Source organism: Abramis brama (assembly GCF_963993115.1).
Source record: "Abramis brama genome assembly, chromosome: 13".
Lineage (NCBI taxonomy): Eukaryota > Metazoa > Chordata > Actinopteri > Cypriniformes > Leuciscidae > Abramis > Abramis brama.
This window is the reverse complement of record NC_139975.1, coordinates 34,188,607-34,195,165: the sequence shown is the minus strand read 5'-3', so window position 1 is coordinate 34,195,165 and position 6,559 is coordinate 34,188,607. Positions and strand designations below refer to the sequence as shown.

The following is a 6,559-nucleotide window of genomic DNA, read 5'->3' as shown; positions in this document are numbered from 1 at the left end:
TAGGCCTCCACCAACGTGTTCCATTTGCGAGCCACCTTGTCTTGCACAAAGGTCTGCTTGAAATGGTGGCTTAGCTTGCCAGTAATATCCTCCCACAGCAGCTTCTTGGACCTCCTGGCCAGCTTCAGGCGCTGGTTCAGGTCATGGAGGGACCAGGGAAGGCCCTTACCTTTTGCCTCTATTTGCAGCCGCATGAGGTCAATTAGGAATAATGTTTGGTCCTTCAAGAAAGTCTCGTTGGCGACAAGTGAGGCAGTGGCAGGCAGTGGGGTGTATGAAAGCAGTGGGGCAGTGGCTCCCACCTGGCTGATATCTGAATCAGAAAAGAAAAAGAAAGAAAGATGTTAGCACAGCCCTCAGGGTTTAATAACAGTGCATGTGCATTAGTATCTCACCTGTGCTTTCAATGCACACCAAGTTAACCGAGATCATGAGTCCCTGGTCCAAGTAATAACCAGCCGCTGGGTTGGCTTGTTGTTGAAACAAGGGCCCATGAAAGGGCCGGGTCCTCTCCTGGTCCCAGTACGGATCCATCTTCCCATCAATAAACTCTAAAAATAAAACACTGTATATCACACTCTGTATCTTTTGGGCAGTATGCTATAATGTACAGTTATCATTCTATCACAAACATACCAGTTTAACATGCAACATTGAGATTTAACCCACATAAAGCACTTTTCTAGTAAAACCATAGTTTGTTTATGTAGGCTTCATATAACTATATCGGTTATATGTAGCCTAGTAAATTAGGTGCAAGCCAATCTGTAATAAGACCACACCTTATCAAAACGCAGCCATTTGAACGTCTAAAATTTTCACTTTATTTCATGTTTTAGTTAATCTTCTGTTAGCAACGCTAGCCACGTTAGTAACACCCGTTTGAAACAAGGCTTCATTTAAACAACCAAAGCGGTCCAAAAACAATGAAAACAATTCATACTTACAAGTCACACAGGGCGCAGCCATCTTGGATTCCGTATCAGAATTCTTGCTCGGTGTCCTCATGGTTGTCTGACTTCCGAGCTGGGAAATCTGAGGAAAGGGTTGAAATCTGTTGGTGCGTGTTGCTAGGCAACGTCTGTCTTCCTAGTCGGAATTCCGTGCTTATTTCTGTTACTTGTGACATTTTCATGGCTAAAATCTGATTACACTGTATTTAGCACAAACTCTGCTACAATAATATGTCAGTAGCATGTATGTAAAAGTTATGTAAAAAAACAAAACAAAAAAAATTTCAAAAAAAGTGTTGCCTTTTTTTTACAGACTCAAGGACTCGTATAGGCCACTGGGGGGCAGAATATACACCCCATGCTCAAGCGCACGTATAAAGCTTGCCACAAAGTAGCCTAATAGATAGATAGATTTCTTTATTGCCATTGTACAATTTTACATACAACAACATTTTTAGAATTAAGAATAGTTAAGTACATATTGCAATCAAAGGCCATATTGCACATTAATAAATAAAGTGCTCATAGTGTTATTTCACATAAATTGTCTTGTATGTCAAGAATGTGTTGTGGTGATTTTGGGGATGTGTTTTCAGTTCATAGGTCATTATCGTGATAGCTTTGGAATAGAAGCTGTTCATGAATCACGTTGTTCGTGATTTGATAGACCTGTAGCGTTTTCCGGATGGCAGCAGTTCAAATAAATGATGGGCTGGGTGATACGGGTCCTTCAGAATGTTGTGTGTTTTCTGCAGACAACGAGAGGTGAAAATGTCATCCAGGGCAGGTAGCTGTTGATTTGTAATGTTCTGTGCGGTCTTTAGTACTCTCTGCAAAGCCTTTTTATCAGCTGCCGATCTGCCTCCATACCACACCAGCATACCATATGTGATACGATCCTGGAAAACCCGTCAGATGTCACGCTGGTACGTTTTCAGTAAGATCTAAAAATAGATCCAATGTCAGTTGTGTCAAAATTGGGTTTTTATTAAATTATTATTCCGTAACATCTTGTCTAAATTCACTAGTTTAGTGCAGAAAAAGAGCAATTTATAGTGGCAAGCTGAAAAGACCAGGGGCCTCATTTATAACCGTTGCGTACGCACAAAACAGGCCCTGAAAGAGGCGTACGCCACTTTCGACGCATAAGTTGTGATTTATATTGTGATTTATATAAAAACAAACTTGACGGGAAAATTTGCGCACCTGCACGCAAACTCTGACCCATGCGTACGAACGTTTTGGAGATGGAGCAGTTTGGCGACACCGATGGTGAGCTGGAGATTAGTGTCTTTTTGGTCACTTTTAGACAGAAAATCTAAAGAAAATTAAACATGGTGTAACCCAGGTTGAAATCTGGTAATATATTATTAGTTCTGCTGCCCCTTTAAGAAGTGATCTCATGCCACCCCAGTCATGTGACTGTGCTTGGCCAATCGCGCAGTAGAGCACGAGTTTAATTAGGCTGCAGCTTCTTCCTCATTCAGAGGTGTGGGGAAGCTGATCGGCAGCTGTGGACAGGTTTGTGTTCAACAAACAATTCACTCTTTTGCTTGATTCATTCTTTTAAGTTAAATACATCATTATAACTTTTAGAATAACTTAGTGGCTGCAGGGGATTGTCACCGTCACCAGATTGCCATATGTTTACTTAGAGGAACTGGTGAGTACTCTGAATGAATGAACTACATGCTGAAAGCTAACATGTTAGCCAAATATTCACCAACTGGTTTTGATTAATTTTATGCTTTTGTGACATTTGCATTTGTGGGTTACAAATATATTTGTTTTCAGTAAGTGTGTTTATATGTAGTAAGGAAATCTGATTATAGTACTGTTGAATTTATTTGAACTTTGTGCAGCCAATACAACTTTAACATTGTACTGTTTATTGTGTTGTCATGGCCTTAATGTTTATTATTTGTAGTTTGTACATTTATTGATTCATTTTGTAATAATTTAGAATTGTGTGCACATGAAAATGATATCTGAGTGTGGAATGAGCTGATGCTTAGTTTCAACTTAGCCCTGTTATTTACTGGTCCTGTTGTTGTACTACAGGCCAGGTTTTTTCTCTCTGTCTGGAGACGAATGATGGCGAGCCGAATTTCTATTGCTGGGAGCCTACCATCCGTGTAGCATCCACTGAATAGCCATCCTACTGGTCTGGTAGGAAGGTTGTCCACAGCCTGTCCCCCACACACTTCTCCATAGACTAGTGCTTCAACCCCACATACACATCCTTCACATGATGAACAATAACTTACGGACTTATCACTACAAACTTCCATAAAACCCTTGTGGGTTGTCGCGCTGGTCTTGTATACCATCTATTGCTGGGACAGTTCTTTTTCTTTTTGGTTTTTGTGTGTGTGTATTTGCTGTAATTTATATTAGTATATACTTGAACAACAACTATCAAGTGCACTTAACTACAAACCGGTTCAACTGCAGTCTGTAAATATTTTGGGATTCTTTTCTTTTTCTTTCCTTTCATTATTTCTATTTGTAAATATTTTGTTTAATTATTTTGCAATATATGGTACCTGCACCAAATTTAAACTTATGTTTCTGTGTTGTTACTGACCACCAGCTCCTGTAGACGAATTTAGACTTCTGTTATTTTACTAGCCTAAGACATATTAATATCGGTTAACCGTCTCAAACACCCGTTACATCTTGGCGAGCCAGCCAGGAGCCGGTTTGTACAGTAATTAACATTTTTATAATAACAGAAACCGTTTATTCAGACTCACCAGTTCGTTTTTGCGATGGAAGTTTTCGAAACACTCGGGATAAAAATTCCTAATGCCGTCTTAGTGGATGGGCCGGTTGAAGAGAGTTCCTCTGAAGTTATAGATTTTCTTGATCAATATGGCGACATTAATCGCGATGACATTATTGATGATAGCGAATCCGAATTTCATCATATGCTCGTTGTTGAATTTGTGTCAGGAGCGTCAGTAGCAAAACTGTCTTCACGACTGCCGTATACATTTATTTCTGATGAAAATAACGAATTCCATATTGGGAATTTATCCCAAATTTACACTTCAAAGTTGGGTGGTTCAAAGACTGACACTTATTTATCTGACTTGAAAGGAATTGCTAAAATGTCTGGAAAAGATTATTCGATGGTTCTTGGTGAAATGATGTCCCAGATACAACAAGCTATAGCACAACTTCCTCCCGCTGCTGTAAATGTCCCTAAAATTGAACAAAAGATAGCTGACCAACCAAAAACCCCTCCAGAGCCATTTGTACCTCCTTCTGTACCAAGTCGAACTTTTGGTCCAGTGTATGCTCCCTTACAAACCTCTCTCACCCCACCTGCTTCTGCTTTTAACAGTGCCGGTATGAACAGCGCCGGGGGACGACCGATTGCACCTGGTGACCTTAACCCTCCTGAGGTGCAGCGTTACGTCGTGGAGCATGTGGTTCGGAGCAGTGATACATCCATGCATGCCACCCACCGACTGAGACCGTTCTCTGGTAAAGTGCCCAGGCCAAACCATGAAATGGACTACGACACCTGGCGGTCTGGCGTCGAATTAGTGCTGCGTGATCCAGCCATATCTGATCTCCAACGCGCCAGACTAATTCGTGACAGCCTGCTGCCCCCTGCCTGTGACATGGTGAAACATCTAAGCCATGATGCGCTGCCTGATGTGTATCTGCAGCAGCTGGAGTCAGCGTATGGCACTGTCCAGGATGGTGAAGAACTTTACGCCAAGTTCATGGACACTTACCAAAATCATGGAGAGAAGCCGTCTGAGTACCTGCAGAGACTCCAGGTGGCACTGCAACATGCTGTGAGGAGAGGAGGAGTATCTGAGAGAGATATGGATAAACGTTTATTGGCTCAATTCTGCAGAGGGTGTTGGGACAATGGACTGATTTCAGAACTCCAACTCAAACAAAGGAAATCCAGTCCACCATCTTTTGCTGAACTTTTACTACTCCTGCGAACAGAGGAGGACAGAGAAGCAGCAAAGGAGCGAAGAATGAAACAGCACCTTGGAGGAACCAAACAAAAGGTAACCACTCATGCTCAATTTGTAAACAGGCCGGATGAAGAATCAAATCTGTGCACTGCGATAACAAAGTTCACCAAGGAGCTTTCACACCAGATGACAGCCATTCAACAACAGCTTGCCGCTCTCAACGCCGGTCAAACCAACAGACATCAGCCAGCAGCTATGTATTCTGCCTCAAAGCAGTCTGAAACCGGGAAGACGGGGAGAAATGCCAAACTAGCTTCTTCCTATCCAAAACCTGGGTTTTGCTTTCGCTGTGGGGAGGATGGCCACATTAAGCCTCAGTGTGATTCTGATCCGAACCCAGCACTGGTTAGCGCCAAGCGAAAGCAGTTTCAAGACAGGCAGCAGAAGTGGCAGGGACAAAATCCATCTGCAAAGAAGCATTTAAACTAGCTTCAGTTCCTGGTGTGGGACACCCAGGGGCTGAGCAGGACCAAATTTGTCCCGCCAAGAGTAAGCTTCCTGTCAACTGTTCTGAGCTGCAGTCTACATCAAGGAGAGTACCAAAAGGACTTATAGGATCCAGATGTACTGCTGATGTCAAAGTCGCCGGTCACCAAGGTTCCTGTCTTTTGGATACCGGGTCCCAAGTTACGACCATTCCGGTTTCCTTTTACAATGAACGTCTCTCCAATCAACCAGTTCAACCCCTGCATGAGCTACTCCACGTTGAAGGAGCAGCAGGCCAAAATGTTCCATATCTTGGCTACGTTGAAACTACAGTGACTTTTCCTAAAGACTTTGTTGGAAGCATCATTACTGTTCCAACTCTTGCACTCATTGTTCCTGATGTCAGACCAGGATTTCCCACCTCAATCTTGATTGGCATGAACACTCTCGAGACGCTCTATGACCAGTTTCGGCAAAGCGACAATTCTTCCTTCCAACCAAATGCATTAGGTTACCGAGCTGTACTACAAACTCTCCAAGTGACCTACCAACAAAGCTGTAGCGACCATCTTGGAGTTGTAACTCTGCTCGGTAAATCCTCTGTGCTCGTTCCTGCTGGCCACACCGTATTGCTGAAAGGCTCCGCTAAAGTCTCTGCTCCAGCAAGTCAGTATGCTGTCGTCCAACATCCGGATTCAGGTCTACCGGGTGGTTTGTGCGTTAGCAGCTGTCTTGTCTCTATGCCAACGCGTTTTCCTCACCAAGTACCTGTCATGGTGAGAAACGAATCGGAGCAAGACATCTACATACCATCTTCGACCATCATAGCAGAGCTGGGAGTGTATGAGTGCATCGTCTCAGAGCAGCATGTGACCAGTTCCTCAGCACATGGGCCCAAGGGCACTCCACTAGTTTTCAACTTTGGGGAATCGCCATTACCCCCGGAATGGAAGGAAAGAATAACCAGCAAGTTGAATGCAATGTCCAATGTCTTTTCCCAGCATGACATGGATGTTGGCTGCGCTAGTCATGTGAAACATCATATTAATCTCCATGACAACACTTTGTTCAAGCACCGAGCAAGACCAATTCATCCTCAGGATATAGAAGCTGTTCGCAAACATCTGAGAGAGCTTCTAGATGCTGGTGTTATCAGAGAATCCGAGTCACCATTCT

At 43.1% G+C, this 6,559-nt stretch overlaps 1 long non-coding RNA gene across 1 annotated transcript; it reads left to right on the top strand.

Annotated features, from left to right (window-relative positions):
- Positions 1–2,398: 2,398 nt before the first annotated feature.
- On the top strand, positions 2,399–3,515 carry LOC311095416. The gene is made up of 3 exons (XR_014608827.1): positions 2,399–2,474; positions 2,550–2,616; positions 3,015–3,515. It is a non-coding gene; the product is annotated as an uncharacterized lncRNA (long non-coding RNA).
- The last annotated feature ends 3,044 nt before the right edge of the window (positions 3,516–6,559 follow it).